The sequence below is a fragment of the Aphelocoma coerulescens genome, unplaced genomic scaffold (genome assembly GCF_041296385.1).
Source record: "Aphelocoma coerulescens isolate FSJ_1873_10779 unplaced genomic scaffold, UR_Acoe_1.0 HiC_scaffold_182, whole genome shotgun sequence".
NCBI lineage: Eukaryota > Metazoa > Chordata > Aves > Passeriformes > Corvidae > Aphelocoma > Aphelocoma coerulescens.
Genome location: NW_027183530.1, coordinates 213222 through 229472, shown reverse-complemented (window position 1 = coordinate 229472; position 16251 = coordinate 213222). Strand labels below are relative to the sequence as shown.

General features: G+C 58.2%; 1 pseudogene; it reads left to right on the top strand.

Moving 5' to 3' along the window:
* On the top strand, positions 1 to 16053 carry LOC138101016 (zinc finger protein 850-like; annotated as a pseudogene).
* Positions 16054 to 16251: the final 198 nt, after the last annotated feature.

The window sequence follows — 16251 nt, the reverse complement described above, 5'->3', positions numbered from 1 at the left end:
AGGGGGGACCCCTGGGATTGCTGGAAGCCCGGAGCAGAGAAGCAGGGGAGAAGGGAGCCCTGGGAGCCCCAAAACCCCCCGGATCATCCCTGAGTGGGACCCCAGAGCTGGGGGAACCCCAGGAGCCACGGGACCCCGATGAGGGCAGGGAAAGGAGAGTCCCAGAAACCCAAAGTGGAGAGATCAGGGAGGGGCAACATGTGGGAGGTTTTTTTGGGCTGAATCGTGGTGGTTTGGGGTTTTTCATGGACATAAAAGTCCCCGAGACTCCCGGAGATGGACCTGGGCAGGAGGAACCCTGTCCTGGGTTGAGGTGTGTTCTATTACCATCCTCATGAGCCATTGAAATCAGGTGGGGCAGTGTTTCCTTGCCTCCTCCCCCCAGTCTATCTTGCTGTTAATGGCCCATCCTTGTCCTGCCCCATGACTCAGAGATAACTCCCTCCAGACTATCTTCTGTTAATGAGCCTAATCAACACTTGGCCTCTTGACTCATTACCCCATTGTGAGATGCTGCACCCAGAGGGAGGAACCAAGCGTCCCATCGTGGATATAATCTGAGACTGAACACCGGAGACATCCCTTCTCCACTGGATTTCCAGAGGACAGGAGCTACAGAGCCACCACCGGACCTTCTGAGGAAGAGAAGACCTTTTTTTTTCTCTACAGGATCACTGCTTCAGAGGAGTGCAGCCACCATTCTACCAGACTGCTACCAGCACCCTGCCTTACAGGGACTCAGGTTGTATTTTGACTCTGTCAGTTTGAACCAGTGTTTTCTTTTAGTCCTTCTTTTTTCCCTTTCCTTTAATTTTGCCCATTAAATTGTTATTCTGACTTGCTGCCTCCCACTGGTTTGTTTTCAAACTAGTACAAACCCGCAGCCCAAGGCACTCAGCCCTTGTTTTTCCCCCCAAAGCAGGATTTGTCATTCCCGAGGCATGGCCGGATGGAGGAGGAGGAAAAGGCCCGGAGTTCCCCCACGAGGAGGGGCTGCAAACGCAGCCCAGAGAGATCCAAGGAGGAAAGAGCCGTCCTGGGCCAGGAAGGCGTCCGGAGATCCAGGCAGAGCTCAGAGGTGGGGGAGAAGGCTCAGGGCGGGGAGCAGCCCCACAAGTGCTTGGAGTGTGGGAAGAGCTTCAGGTGGATCTGCAAGCTGAGGAAACACCAGAGGATCCACACCGAAGACTGGCCCCACAAGTGCTTGGAGTGTGGGAAGAGGTTCGGAAAGAACTCCCAGCTGAGCCAGCACCAGAGGATCCACACTGGGGAAAAGCCCTACAAGTGTGGGGAGTGTGGGAAGGGCTTCGGAGTCAGCTCCAGCCTGATTAAACACCAGAGGATCCACACTGGGGAATGGCCCTACAAGTGTGGGGAGTGTGGGACGGGCTTCAGCTCCAGCTCCCAGCTGGTCAGCCACCAGAGGATCCACAGTGGGGAAAAGCCCTACGAGTGTGGGGAGTGTGGGAAGAGCTTCACCTACAGCTTCAGCCTGACTGAACACCAGAGGATCCACACTGGAGAGAGGCCCTACGAGTGTGGGGAGTGTGGGATGTCCTTCATCCGGAGCACCCGCCTGAGGATACACCAGAGGATCCACACCGGGGAACGGCCCTACAAGTGTGGGGAGTGTGGGATGTCCTTCAGGCTGAGCGCTAGCCTGAGGATACACCAGAGGATCCACACTGGGGAAAAACCCTACGAGTGTGGGGAGTGTGGGATGTCCTTCATCCGGAGCGCCCGCCTGAGGGTACACCAGAGAATCCACACTGGGGAAAAACCCTACGAGTGTGGGGAGTGTGGGATGTCCTTCATCCGGAGCACCAGCCTGAGGGTACACCAGAGGATCCACACTGGGGAACGGCCCTACAAGTGTGGGGAGTGTGGGATGTCCTTCAGGCAGAGCGCCCGCCTGAGGATACACCAGAGGATCCACACTGGGGAAAAACCCTACGAGTGTGGGGAGTGTGGGAAGAGCTTCAGGACCAGCTTCACTCTGATGCAGCACCAGAGCATCCACACTGGGGAAAAGCCCTACAAGTGCTTGGAATGTGGGATGGGCTTCAGAAACAGCTCCAAGCTGCTGGGACACCAGAGCACTCACACTGGGGAATGGCCCCACAACTGCTTGGAATGTGGGAAAGGCTTCAGCTACAAATGCCAGCTGATTAAACACCGGAGCATCCACACCAGGTAACGGCGCTACAAGTGTGGGGAGTGCGGGAAGGGCTTCAGCCGGAGCTGCCAGCTGATGGAACACCAGGTGACCCACAGCGGGGAACGGCCCTTCGAGTGTGGGGCGTGTGGGAAGAGGTTCCAGAGCAGCTCCCTCCTCCTCAGACATGAGCGCATTGCCACGGATGAGAGGCCCTTCCGCTGCCCCGACTGCAGGAAGGGCTTCAAGCACAGCTCCACCCTCAGCAGGCACCGGCGCCTCCACAGCAGGGAGAGGCCCCAGGAGAGCCCCGAGTGCGGGAAGAGCTTCTCAGAGATCTCTCCTTTGGCCCGACACCAGCAGAGCCATCGGTAAGGGCAGCCCCGCGAGTGCCCCGAGTGCGGGAAGAGCTTCGTGCGCTGCTCCAGCTCCATCCCCCGTGGGAGGGTCGGCGCTGGATGATCCCCAGTGCCCCCCGTGGGGCAGAGCCCTGGTGACCCCCGTTCCGGGTGATCCGCGCTGGGTGGGGGGAAGGTGTTGGAGAGATTTCTTTGCCTTCTCCTTGTGCTGCTGGGATTTGGTTGGGAATAAATTCCCTCCGTGTGCCCAGGCTGGCTCTGGTGTGCCCGTGCCAGTTGAAAGGGTTCAAATCATTGTAGCTGTGCAGGTATAAGATACCGGGTAAAAGTTAGCAAGTATTGGCCACAAGCTTAAGGCACAGGATGTAACTTGGCAAGAAACGGGGAACAACCGTCGCAGAAATGATGACCAAAGCTTGCTGAGAGCAGTCGAGAAACTGCTGAAACTGCAGCCCAGGAGAGACTGCGCGTGCCTGGGGGAGAGAGGGGCAAAGAGAAAGTGCAAAGGGGGGAAGGCTGTGGCAGCTGGGGGGGATGGGGGTGGGGAGGAATTTTTATGACCTGTTGTGGTTATGATCTGTTCCCAATAAAGCTTCCCAGTTCGGGCCGGTGCCGTTCATTGTTGGGCAGTGGGGACGGACTTGGGGGGAGCCGCGATTGGGGGGGCCGCGATTGGGGGGTGCAGATGCCTGGGAGTGATCGGGAATGGGGACCCCCGTGTGTTCCCCCCGTGTCACCCCGCTCTGGGGGGCCCTTGGGAGGCAGCTGAAGCCCACCAGGGCAGCCAGCGAAGCGCAAAAGGCGGCGGGACCCCCCTGAGAGGAAGGAGCGGGAGAAGGGCGGAGAGAAGAGGAGAAGCAGGCGGGATTAGGAAGGAGGAGGAGCGGGAGGAGGCGGGATGGAGGCGGAGGCGGGGGAGGAGGAGCGGGAGGAAGAGGAGCGAGCGAGGAAGAGGAGGAGCAGGAAGAGGAAAAGCAGCGGGGGCAGCGCGGGGTCGGCGGGCGCTGTGTCCGCCGCGGCGCCGGGAGCATCCCGCAGGTGAGCGGGGAGGGGGAGCTGGCCCCAAATGCCTCGGGGGTTGCCCCAAGCCTTGGGGTCGCCGTCCTTTTCAGCCTCGGGCAGGAAGGGGCGGGTGAGCAGCAGCTCCTCGGGGTAGGGCAGGTCCGGGGCGGCTCTGGGGGTGCGGCCCCGCTCTCGGGGGGCTTCTGGCTCAGCAGCAGCGTCGTGAGGGCGCGGCCGGAGCCCTCGGAGGTGAGCTGGGCGGGCCCCCGGGTCGGGGGGTTGAGGGGAGGGGGCTCGGGGGAGGCTTGGGAGGTGATGGGGGGGTTTCTGTGGGGATTGAGGGGTTTTGGGAGGGGTGTTTAGGTGTAACTGGGTTCCTTTTGGTGGTGACTTAAAGGGGGTGTGGGGGTTTGTGGCGATTTTAGGGGTTGGAGGAGGGGTTCTGGGGGTGTGTGGGGGGGCGATGTTTTTTGTTGTCTCCCAATGTGGCAGCGCCCATAGATTGGAATTGATCCCTTTGTGGCAGGTCTTTTTTTGGGTGGGTCACTATTTGTCAGCCCTCTGATTTAACATGCAGCCTGGATGGGCAATCAGGTTTTGGAGGAACTTGGGAATTAAAAAATGATGGATCATCTTTGGAAGGAGGGTCAGGTCTCTCAGGAGGTATTTAAAAGGGCTGCTAGAGCATGTAGGAAAAGAATTTGGGAGGCCAAAGCTCAGCTTGAACTTAAGATGGCGACTTCTGTAAAGGATAATAAGAAATGTTTTGAGAAATATATTAATGCTAAAAGGAATGGTAAGAGCAAGCTTTGTTCTTTTTTGGATGAGGGAGGGAACTTTGTATCTGCAGATGAAGAGAAGGCAGAAGTGCTTAATGCCCTCTTTGCCTCGTGTTATCCAGGAGGAGGCAGGCAGAGAACTGCTGGGATGCTTGGATCTCCATAAATCTATGGGACCGGATGAGATCCATGCCAGGGTGATGAGGGAGCTGGCAGATGAGCTTGCAAAGCCACTCTGCATCATTTCCCACCAGTCCTGGCTCACTGGGGAGGTTCCAGCTGACTGGAAGCTGGCCAGTGTGGTGCCCATGTACAGAAAGGGTGGGAAGGAGGAACCTGGTACCTATAGGCCGGTCAGCCTGGCCTCAGTAGCCGGTAAGGTCATGGATCAGCTTGTACTGAGTGTCATCACACAGAATTTCCAGGACGGCCAGGGTGTCAGAGCCAGCCCGCGTGGGTTTAGGAGGGGTAGGTCGTGTTTGACCAACCTGATCTCCTTTTATGACCAGGTGAGCTGCCTGGTAGACGCAGGAAGGGCTGTGGATGTTGTCTATTTGGGCTTCAGCCAGGCCTTTGGCACTGTCTCCCACAGCATACTCCTGGAAAAGCCGACAGCACGTGGCTTGGCCAGGAGCACTCTGCTGGGTCAAGAACCGGCTGGATGGGCGGGCCCAGAGAGTGCTGGTGAACGGAGCTGCATCCAGCTGGTGACCAGTGACCAGTGGTGTCCCTCAGGGGTCTGTGCTGGGGCCAGTTCTGTTCAGTATTTTTATTGACGACACGGATGAGGGAATGGAGTCCTTCATTAGTAAGTTTGCAGAGGACACTAAGCTGGGAGCACGTGTCAATCTGTTGGGAGGAAGGAGGGCTCTGCAGAGAGACTTGGAACGGTTGGCTAGATGGGCAGAGTCCAACAAGACGAAGTTGAATAAGCCCAAGTGCCGGGTACTGCATTTTGGCCACAAGAATCCCCTGCAGCGTTACAGGCTGGGGACGGTGTGGCTGGACAGTGCCCAGGCGGAAAGGGACCTGGGGGTGCTGGTCGATAGCCGGCTGAACATGAGCCAGCAGTGTGCCTTGGTGGCCAAGAAGGCCAATGGCATCCTGGCCTGTATCAGGAGCAGTGTGGCCAGCAGAAGCAGGGAGGGCATTCTTCCCCTGTACTGGGCGCTGGTGAGGCCGCACATCGAGTGCTGTGTCCAGTTCTGGGCCCCTCAGTTGAGGAAGGACATTGAGGTGCTTGGAGGCGTTCAGAGAGCGGCAACGAGGCTGGTGAAGGGCTTGGAACACAAGCCCTGTGAGGAACGCCTGAGGGAGCTGGGGCTGTTTAGCCTGGAGAAAAGGAGAGTCAGAGGTGACCTTATCGCTCTCTCCAACTCCCTGAAAGGAGGCTGTAGTCAGGTGGGGCTTGAGCTTTTTCACCAGGCAGCAGCTGACAGAACGAGAGGGCACAGTCTCAAGCTGCGTCTAGGGAAATATAGGTTGGATATTAGGAAAAGGTTTTTTACAGAAAGGGTGATAAAAGTGCTGGAATGGACTGCCTGGGGAGGTGGTGGAATCAGCATCCCTGGATGTGTTTAAAAAAAGGCTGGATATGGCACTTGGTGCCATGATCTAGTTGAGGTGCTAGGGCACGGGTTGGACTCGATGATCTTGAAGGTTTCTTCCAACGCAGACATTCTGTGAATTCTGTGAATTCTGTGAATTCTGTGAATTCTGTGAATTCTGTGAATTCTGTGAATTCTGTGATTTGATTGGGTCCTTTTCTGGCATCCCGACTGGGGTCACTCGGTGGCAGCCCCCGTTGACTGGAAGAGATCCCTTTTTGCCAGCCCTCTTGCATTCACTATTTGGCAGCTCTACTGACTTGAATAGATCCCTTTCTGGTAGCCCCCCCAGACTCATTATTTGGCACCCCACTGATTGTAACGGGTCCTGTTTTGGGTTTGGGGTACCTGAAGGAGCAGCCCCAGTGTGCTGGGGTGTTTGGGGGGCTTTGGGGGGGTTTGGGGTACGTGCAGGACCAGCCCCAGCGCGTTGTGGTGTCTCGGGTGCAGACCACCTTTTTCCCCTCACGTTTCCCACCTTTTTCCCCTCACGTTTCCCGCCCTTTTTCCCCTCACGTTTCCCGCCCTTTTTCCCCTCACGTTTCCCACCTTTTCCCCTCACGTTTCCCGCCCTTTTTCCCCTCACGTTCCCGCCTTTTCTCCCCCTCACGTTTCCCACCCTTTTTTCCCTCAGAAGCTCACCCCAAATCCCTCGGGGGGTCCCCAAGCAGCGTTTTCCTTTGGGGGGTGTTTGGAGCTCGCAGCTTCCAGAATGGAGCCCCAAATCTCTTTGTGGGTCCCTGGCAGGGTTTCATTTTGGCACGGGGGCGATGTTTGGATCCTTCGGGACCCCAAAGCTGAGCCGCAAATGGCCCTTTGGGGGATATTTTGGGGGCTCGGTGCCGGTGCCGGGGTGGGAGGGGGACATCGGTCTTGGGGTGCCCCGGGAGAGCGGTGGAGGGGAACGCCGGGAGCCCCGGGATGGGGTGAGGGGAGAGGGGCGATCCCGGAGCTGGGGGAGCCCCGGCAGCCCGGAGAGGGGGAGAGCCTGGATAAGGGGGGACCCCTGGGATTGCTGGAAGCCCGGAGCAGAGAAGCAGGGGAGAAGGGAGCCCTGGGAGCCCCAAAACCCCCCGGATCATCCCTGAGTGGGACCCCAGAGCTGGGGGAACCCCAGGAGCCACGGGACCCCGATGAGGGCAGGGAAAGGAGAGTCCCAGAAACCCAAAGTGGAGAGATCAGGGAGGGGCAACATGTGGGAGGTTTTTTTGGGCTGAATCGTGGTGGTTTGGGGTTTTTCATGGACATAAAAGTCCCCGAGACTCCCGGAGATGGACCTGGGCAGGAGGAACCCTGTCCTGGGTTGAGGTGTGTTCTATTACCATCCTCATGAGCCATTGAAATCAGGTGGGGCAGTGTTTCCTTGCCTCCTCCCCCCAGTCTATCTTGCTGTTAATGGCCCATCCTTGTCCTGCCCCATGACTCAGAGATAACTCCCTCCAGACTATCTTCTGTTAATGAGCCTAATCAACACTTGGCCTCTTGACTCATTACCCCATTGTGAGATGCTGCACCCAGAGGGAGGAACCAAGCGTCCCATCGTGGATATAATCTGAGACTGAACACCGGAGACATCCCTTCTCCACTGGATTTCCAGAGGACAGGAGCTACAGAGCCACCACCGGACCTTCTGAGGAAGAGAAGACCTTTTTTTTTCTCTACAGGATCACTGCTTCAGAGGAGTGCAGCCACCATTCTACCAGACTGCTACCAGCACCCTGCCTTACAGGGACTCAGGTTGTATTTTGACTCTGTCAGTTTGAACCAGTGTTTTCTTTTAGTCCTTCTTTTTTCCCTTTCCTTTAATTTTGCCCATTAAATTGTTATTCTGACTTGCTGCCTCCCACTGGTTTGTTTTCAAACTAGTACAAACCCGCAGCCCAAGGCACTCAGCCCTTGTTTTTCCCCCCAAAGCAGGATTTGTCATTCCCGAGGCATGGCCGGATGGAGGAGGAGGAAAAGGCCCGGAGTTCCCCCACGAGGAGGGGCTGCAAACGCAGCCCAGAGAGATCCAAGGAGGAAAGAGCCGTCCTGGGCCAGGAAGGCGTCCGGAGATCCAGGCAGAGCTCAGAGGTGGGGGAGAAGGCTCAGGGCGGGGAGCAGCCCCACAAGTGCTTGGAGTGTGGGAAGAGCTTCAGGTGGATCTGCAAGCTGAGGAAACACCAGAGGATCCACACCGAAGACTGGCCCCACAAGTGCTTGGAGTGTGGGAAGAGGTTCGGAAAGAACTCCGAGCTGAGCCAGCACCAGAGGATCCACACTGGGGAAAAGCCCTACAAGTGTGGGGAGTGTGGGAAGGGCTTCGGAGTCAGCTCCAGCCTGATTAAACACCAGAGGATCCACACTGGGGAATGGCCCTACAAGTGTGGGGAGTGTGGGACGGGCTTCAGCTCCAGCTCCCAGCTGGTCAGCCACCAGAGGATCCACAGTGGGGAAAAGCCCTACGAGTGTGGGGAGTGTGGGAAGAGCTTCACCTACAGCTTCAGCCTGACTGAACACCAGAGGATCCACACTGGAGAGAGGCCCTACGAGTGTGGGGAGTGTGGGATGTCCTTCATCCGGAGCACCCGCCTGAGGATACACCAGAGGATCCACACCGGGGAACGGCCCTACAAGTGTGGGGAGTGTGGGATGTCCTTCAGGCTGAGCGCTAGCCTGAGGATACACCAGAGGATCCACACTGGGGAAAAACCCTACGAGTGTGGGGAGTGTGGGATGTCCTTCATCCGGAGCGCCCGCCTGAGGGTACACCAGAGAATCCACACTGGGGAAAAACCCTACGAGTGTGGGGAGTGTGGGATGTCCTTCATCCGGAGCGCCCGCCTGAGGGTACACCAGAGAATCCACACTGGGGAAAAACCCTACGAGTGTGGGGAGTGTGGGAAGAGCTTCAGGACCAGCTTCACTCTGATGCAGCACCAGAGCATCCACACTGGGGAAAAGCCCTACAAGTGCTTGGAATGTGGGATGGGCTTCAGAAACAGCTCCAAGCTGCTGGGACACCAGAGCACTCACACTGGGGAATGGCCCCACAACTGCTTGGAATGTGGGAAAGGCTTCAGCTACAAATGCCAGCTGATTAAACACCGGAGCATCCACACCAGGTAACGGCGCTACAAGTGTGGGGAGTGCGGGAAGGGCTTCAGCCGGAGCTGCCAGCTGATGGAACACCAGGTGACCCACAGCGGGGAACGGCCCTTCGAGTGTGGGGCGTGTGGGAAGAGGTTCCAGAGCAGCTCCCTCCTCCTCAGACATGAGCGCATTGCCACGGATGAGAGGCCCTTCCGCTGCCCCGACTGCAGGAAGGGCTTCAAGCACAGCTCCACCCTCAGCAGGCACCGGCGCCTCCACAGCAGGGAGAGGCCCCAGGAGAGCCCCGAGTGCGGGAAGAGCTTCTCAGAGATCTCTCCTTTGGCCCGACACCAGCAGAGCCATCGGTAAGGGCAGCCCCGCGAGTGCCCCGAGTGCGGGAAGAGCTTCGTGCGCTGCTCCAGCTCCATCCCCCGTGGGAGGGTCGGCGCTGGATGATCCCCAGTGCCCCCCGTGGGGCAGAGCCCTGGTGACCCCCGTTCCGGGTGATCCGCGCTGGGTGGGGGGAAGGTGTTGGAGAGATTTCTTTGCCTTCTCCTTGTGCTGCTGGGATTTGGTTGGGAATAAATTCCCTCCGTGTGCCCAGGCTGGCTCTGGTGTGCCCGTGCCAGTTGAAAGGGTTCAAATCATTGTAGCTGTGCAGGTATAAGATACCGGGTAAAAGTTAGCAAGTATTGGCCACAAGCTTAAGGCACAGGATGTAACTTGGCAAGAAACGGGGAACAACCGTCGCAGAAATGATGACCAAAGCTTGCTGAGAGCAGTCGAGAAACTGCTGAAACTGCAGCCCAGGAGAGACTGCGCGTGCCTGGGGGAGAGAGGGGCAAAGAGAAAGTGCAAAGGGGGGAAGGCTGTGGCAGCTGGGGGGGATGGGGGTGGGGAGGAATTTTTATGACCTGTTGTGGTTATGATCTGTTCCCAATAAAGCTTCCCAGTTCGGGCCGGTGCCGTTCATTGTTGGGCAGTGGGGACGGACTTGGGGGGAGCCGCGATTGGGGGGGCCGCGATTGGGGGGTGCAGATGCCTGGGAGTGATCGGGAATGGGGACCCCCGTGTGTTCCCCCCGTGTCACCCCGCTCTGGGGGGCCCTTGGGAGGCAGCTGAAGCCCACCAGGGCAGCCAGCGAAGCGCAAAAGGCGGCGGGACCCCCCTGAGAGGAAGGAGCGGGAGAAGGGCGGAGAGAAGAGGAGAAGCAGGCGGGATTAGGAAGGAGGAGGAGCGGGAGGAGGCGGGATGGAGGCGGAGGCGGGGGAGGAGGAGCGGGAGGAAGAGGAGCGAGCGAGGAAGAGGAGGAGCAGGAAGAGGAAAAGCAGCGGGGGCAGCGCGGGGTCGGCGGGCGCTGTGTCCGCCGCGGCGCCGGGAGCATCCCGCAGGTGAGCGGGGAGGGGGAGCTGGCCCCAAATGCCTCGGGGGTTGCCCCAAGCCTTGGGGTCGCCGTCCTTTTCAGCCTCGGGCAGGAAGGGGCGGGTGAGCAGCAGCTCCTCGGGGTAGGGCAGGTCCGGGGCGGCTCTGGGGGTGCGGCCCCGCTCTCGGGGGGCTTCTGGCTCAGCAGCAGCGTCGTGAGGGCGCGGCCGGAGCCCTCGGAGGTGAGCTGGGCGGGCCCCCGGGTCGGGGGGTTGAGGGGAGGGGGCTCGGGGGAGGCTTGGGAGGTGATGGGGGGGTTTCTGTGGGGATTGAGGGGTTTTGGGAGGGGTGTTTAGGTGTAACTGGGTTCCTTTTGGTGGTGACTTAAAGGGGGTGTGGGGGTTTGTGGCGATTTTAGGGGTTGGAGGAGGGGTTCTGGCGGTTTTTTGGGGGGCTGTTTTTTTTGTTGTCTCCCAATGTGGCAGCGCCCATAGATTGGAATTGGTCCCTTTGTGGCAGGTCTTTTTTTGGGTGGGTCACTATTTGGCAGCCCTCTTTGATTTAACATGCAGCCTGGATGGGCAATCAGGTTTTGGAGGAACTTGGGAATTAAAAAATGATGGATCATCTTTGGAAGGAGGGTCAGGTGTCTCAGGAGGTATTTAAAAGGGCTGCTAGAGCATGTAGGAAAAGAATTTGGGAGGCCAAAGCTCAGCTTGAACTGAAGATGGTGACTTCTGTAAAGGATAATAAGAAATGTTTTGAGAAATATATTAATGCTAAAAGGAATGGTAAGAGCAAGCTTTGTTCTTTTTTGGATGAGGGAGGGAACTTTGTATCTGCAGATGAAGAGAAGGCAGAAGTGCTTAATGCCCTCTTTGCCTCGTGTTATCCAGGAGGAGGCAGGCAGAGAACTGCTGGGATGCTTGGATCTCCATAAATCTATGGGACCGGATGAGATCCATGCCAGGGTGATGAGGGAGCTGGCAGATGAGCTTGCAAAGCCACTCTGCATCATTTCCCACCAGTCCTGGCTCACTGGGGAGGTTCCAGCTGACTGGAAGCTGGCCAGTGTGGTGCCCATGTACAGAAAGGGTGGGAAGGAGGAACCTGGTAACTATAGGCCGGTCAGCCTGGCCTCAGTAGCCGGTAAGGTCATGGATCAGCTTGTACTGAGTGTCATCACACAGAATTTCCAGGACGGCCAGGGTGTCAGAGCCGGCCCGCGTGGGTTTAGGAGGGGTAGGTCGTGTTTGACCAACCTGATCTCCTTTTATGACCAGGTGAGCTGCCTGGTAGACGCAGGAAGGGCTGTGGATGTTGTCTATTTGGGCTTCAGCCAGGCCTTTGGCACTGTCTCCCACAGCATACTCCTGGAAAAGCCGACAGCACGTGGCTTGGCCAGGAGCACTCTGCTGGGTCAAGAAGCGGCTGGATGGGCGGGCCCAGAGAGTGCTGGTGAACGGAGCTGCATCCAGCTGGTGACCAGTGACCAGTGGTGTCCCTCAGGGGTCTGTGCTGGGGCCAGTTCTGTTCAGTATTTTTATTGACGACACGGATGAGGGAATGGAGTCCTTCATTAGTAAGTTTGCAGAGGACACTAAGCTGGGAGCACGTGTCAGTCTGTTGGGAGGAAGGAGGGCTCTGCAGAGAGACTTGGAACGGTTGGCTAGATGGGCAGAGTCCAACAAGACGAAGTTGAATAAGCCCAAGTGCCGGGTACTGCATTTTGGCCACAAGAATCCCCTGCAGCGTTACAGGCTGGGGACGGTGTGGCTGGACAGTGCCCAGGCGGAAAGGGACCTGGGGGTGCTGGTCGATAGCCGGCTGAACATGAGCCAGCAGTGTGCCTTGGTGGCCAAGAAGGCCAATGGCATCCTGGCCTGTATCAGGAGCAGTGTGGCCAGCAGAAGCAGGGAGGGCATTCTTCCCCTGTACTGGGCGCTGGTGAGGCCGCACATCGAGTGCTGTGTCCAGTTCTGGGCCCCTCAGTTCAGGAAGGACATTGAGGTGCTTGGAGGCGTTCAGAGAGCGGCAACGAGGCTGGTGAAGGGCTTGGAACACAAGCCCTGTGAGGAACGCCTGAGGGAGCTGGGGCTGTTTAGCCTGGAGAAAAGGAGAGTCAGAGGTGACCTTATCGCTCTCTCCAACTCCCTGAAAGGAGGCTGTAGTCAGGTGGGGCTTGAGCTTTTTCACCAGGCAGCAGCTGACAGAACGAGAGGGCACAGTCTCAAGCTGCGTCTAGGGAAATATAGGTTGGATATTAGGAAAAGGTTTTTTACAGAAAGGGTGATAAAAGTGCTGGAATGGACTGCCTGGGGAGGTGGTGGAATCAGCATCCCTGGATGTGTTTAGAAAAAGGCTGGATATGGCACTTGGTGCCATGATCTAGTTGAGGTGCTAGGGCACGGGTTGGACTCGATGATCTTGAAGGTTTCTTCCAACGCAGACATTCTGTGAATTCTGTGAATTCTGTGAATTCTGTGATTTGATTGGGTCCTTTTCTGGCATCCCGACTGGGGTCACTCGGTGGCAGCCCCCGTTGACTGGAAGAGATCCCTTTTTGCCAGCCCTCGGGCATTCACTATTTGGCAGCTCTACTGACTTGAATATATCCCTTTCTGGCAGCCCCCCCAGACTCATTATTTGGCACCCCACTGATTGTAACGGGTCCTTTTTTGGGTTTGGGGTACCTGAAGGAGCAGCCCCAGTGTGCTGGGGTGTTTGGGGGGCTTTGGGGGGGTTTGGGGTACGTGCAGGACCAGCCCCAGCGCGTTGTGGTGTCTCGGGGTGCAGACCACCTTTTCCCCCTCACGTTTCCCGCCCTTTTTCCCCTCACGTTTCCCGCCCTTTTATTCCCCTCACGTTCTCGCCTTTTCTCCCCCTCACGTTTCCCACCCTTTTTTCCCTCAGAAGCTCACCCCAAATCCCTCGGGGGGTCCCCAAGCAGCGTTTTCCTTTGGGGGGTGTTTGGAGCTCGCAGCTTCCAGAATGGAGCCCCAAATCTCTTTGTGGGTCCCTGGCAGGGTTTCATTTTGGCACGGGGGCGATGTTTGGATCCTTCGGGACCCCAAAGCTGAGCCGCAAATGGCCCTTTGGGGGATATTTTGGGGGCTCGGTGCCGGGGTGGGAGGGGGACATCGGTCTTGGGGTGCCCCGGGAGAGCGGTGGAGGGGAACGCCGGGAGCCCCGGGATGGGGTGAGGGGAGAGGGGCGATCCCGGAGCTGGGGGAGCCCCGGCAGCCCGGAGAGGGGGAGAGCCTGGATAAGGGGGGACCCCTGGGATTGCTGGAAGCCCGGAGCAGAGAAGCAGGGGAGAAGGGAGCCCTGGGAGCCCCAAAACCCCCCGGATCATCCCTGAGTGGGACCCCAGAGCTGGGGGAACCCCAGGAGCCACGGGACCCCGATGAGGGCAGGGAAAGGAGAGTCCCAGAAACCCAAAGTGGAGAGATCAGAGAGGGGCAACATGTGGGAGGTTTTTTTGGGCTGAATCGTGGTGGTTTGGGGTTTTCATGGACATAAAAGCCCCGGAGACTCCCGGAGATGGACCTGGGCAGGAGGAACCCGCAGCCCAAGGCACTCAGCCCTTGTTTTTCCCCCCAAACCAGGATTTGTCATTCCCGAGGCGTGGCCGGATGGAGGAGGAGGAAAAGGCCCGGAATTCCCCCACGAGGAGGGGCTGCAAACTCAGCCCAGAGAGATCCAAGGAGGAAAGAGCCGCCCTGGGCCAGGAAGGCGTCCGGAGATCCAGGCAGAGCTCAGAGCTGGGGGAGAAGGCTCAGGGCGGGGAGCAGCCCCACAAGTGCTTGGAGTGTGGGAAGAGCTTCAGGTGGATCTGCAAGCTGAGGAAACACCAGAGGATCCACACGGAAGACTGGCCCCACAAGTGCTTGGAGTGTGGGAAGGGCTTCAAAAACAACTCCCAGCTGAGCCAGCACCAGAGGATCCACACTGGGGAAAAGCCCTACGAGTGTGGGGAGTGTGGGAAGAGCTTCAGCTCCAACTCCTACCTGGTCAGCCACCAGAGCATCCACACTGGGAATTGGCCCCACAAGTGTGGGGAGTGTGGGAAGGGCTTCAGGATCAGCTCCCTGCTGATTAAACACCAGAGGATCCACACTGGGGAAAAGCCCTTCAAGTGTGGGGAGTGTGGGAAGAGCTTCAGCTCCAGCTCCAACCTCATCAGCCACCAGAGGATCCACACCGGGGAATGGCCCTACAAGTGTGGGGAGTGTGGGACGGGCTTCAGCCAGAGCTCCCACCTGGTCAGCCACCAGAGGATCCACACTGGGGAAAAGCCCTACGAGTGTGGGGAGTGTGGGAAGAGCTTCAGAGTCAGCTCCAGCCTGATTAAACACCAGAGCATCCACACCGGAGAGAGGCCCTACGAGTGTGGGGAGTGTGGGAAGAGCTTCAGAGACAGCTTCGTCCTGACTGAACACCAGAGGATCCACACCGGAGAGAGGCCCTACGAGTGTGGGGAGTGTGGGATGTCCTTTGGCCACAGGTCCTACCTGAGGGTACACCAGAGGATCCACACCGGGGAAAAGCCCTACGAGTGTGGGGAGTGTGGGAAGAGCTTCAGAGACAGATCCACTCTGATGCAGCACCAGAGGATCCACACTGGGGAACGGCCCTGGGAGTGTGGGGAGTGTGGGAAGAGCTTCAGGACCAGCTCCTCTCTAAAGGAACACCAGAGCATCCACACTGGGGAAAAGCCCTACAAGTGCTTGGAATGTGGGATGGGCTTCAGAAACAGCTCCAAGCTGCTGGGACACCAGAGCACTCACACTGGGGAATGGCCCCACAACTGCTTGGAATGTGGGAAAGGCTTCAGCTACAAATGCCAGCTGATTAAACACCGGAGCATCCACACCAGGTAACGGCGCTACAAGTGTGGGGAGTGCGGGAAGGGCTTCAGCCGGAGCTGCCAGCTGATGGAACACCAGGTGACCCACAGCGGGGAACGGCCCTTCGAGTGTGGGGCGTGTGGGAAGAGGTTCCAGAGCAGCTCCCTCCTCCTCAGACATGAGCGCATTCCCACGGATGAGAGGCCCTTCCGCTGCCCCGACTGCAGGAAGGGCTTCAAGCACAGCTCCACCCTCAGCAGGCACCGGCGCCTCCACAGCAGGGAGAGGCCCCAGGAGAGCCCCGAGTGCGGGAAGAGCTTCTCAGAGATCTCTCCTTTGGCCCGACACCAGCAGAGCCATCGGTAAGGGCAGCCCCGCGAGTGCCCCGAGTGCGGGAAGAGCTTCGTGCGCTGCTCCAGCTCCATCCCCCGTGGGAGGGTCGGCGCTGGATGATCCCCAGTGCCCCCCGTGGGGCAGAGCCCTGGTGACCCCCGTTCCGGGTGATCCGCGCTGGGTGGGGGGAAGGTGTTGGAGAGATTTCTTTGCCTTCTCCTTGTGCTGCTGGGATTTGGTTGGGAATAAATTCCCTCCGTGGGCCCAGGCTGGCTCTGGTGTGCCCGTGCCCGTTGAAAGGGTTCAAATCATTGTAGCTGTGCAGGTATAAGCTACAGGGTAAAAGTTAGCAAACCTTGGCCACAAGCTTAAGGCACAGGATGTAACTTGGCAAGAAACGGGGAACAACCGTCGCAGAAATGATGACCAAAGCTTGCTGAGAGCAGTCGAGAAACTGCTGAAACTGCAGCCCAGGAGAGACTGCGCGTGCCTGGGGGAGAGAGGGGCAAAGAGAAAGTGCAAAGGGGGGAAGGCTGTGGCAGCTGGGGGGGGATGGGGGTGGGGAGGAATTTTTATGACCTGTTGTGGTTATGATCTGTTCCCAATAAAGCTTCCCAGTTCGGGCCGGTGCCGTTCATTGTTGGGCAGTGGGGACGGACTTGGGGGGAGCCGCGATTGGGGGGGCCGCGATTGGAGGGTGCAGATGCCTCGGAGTGATCGGGAATGGGGACC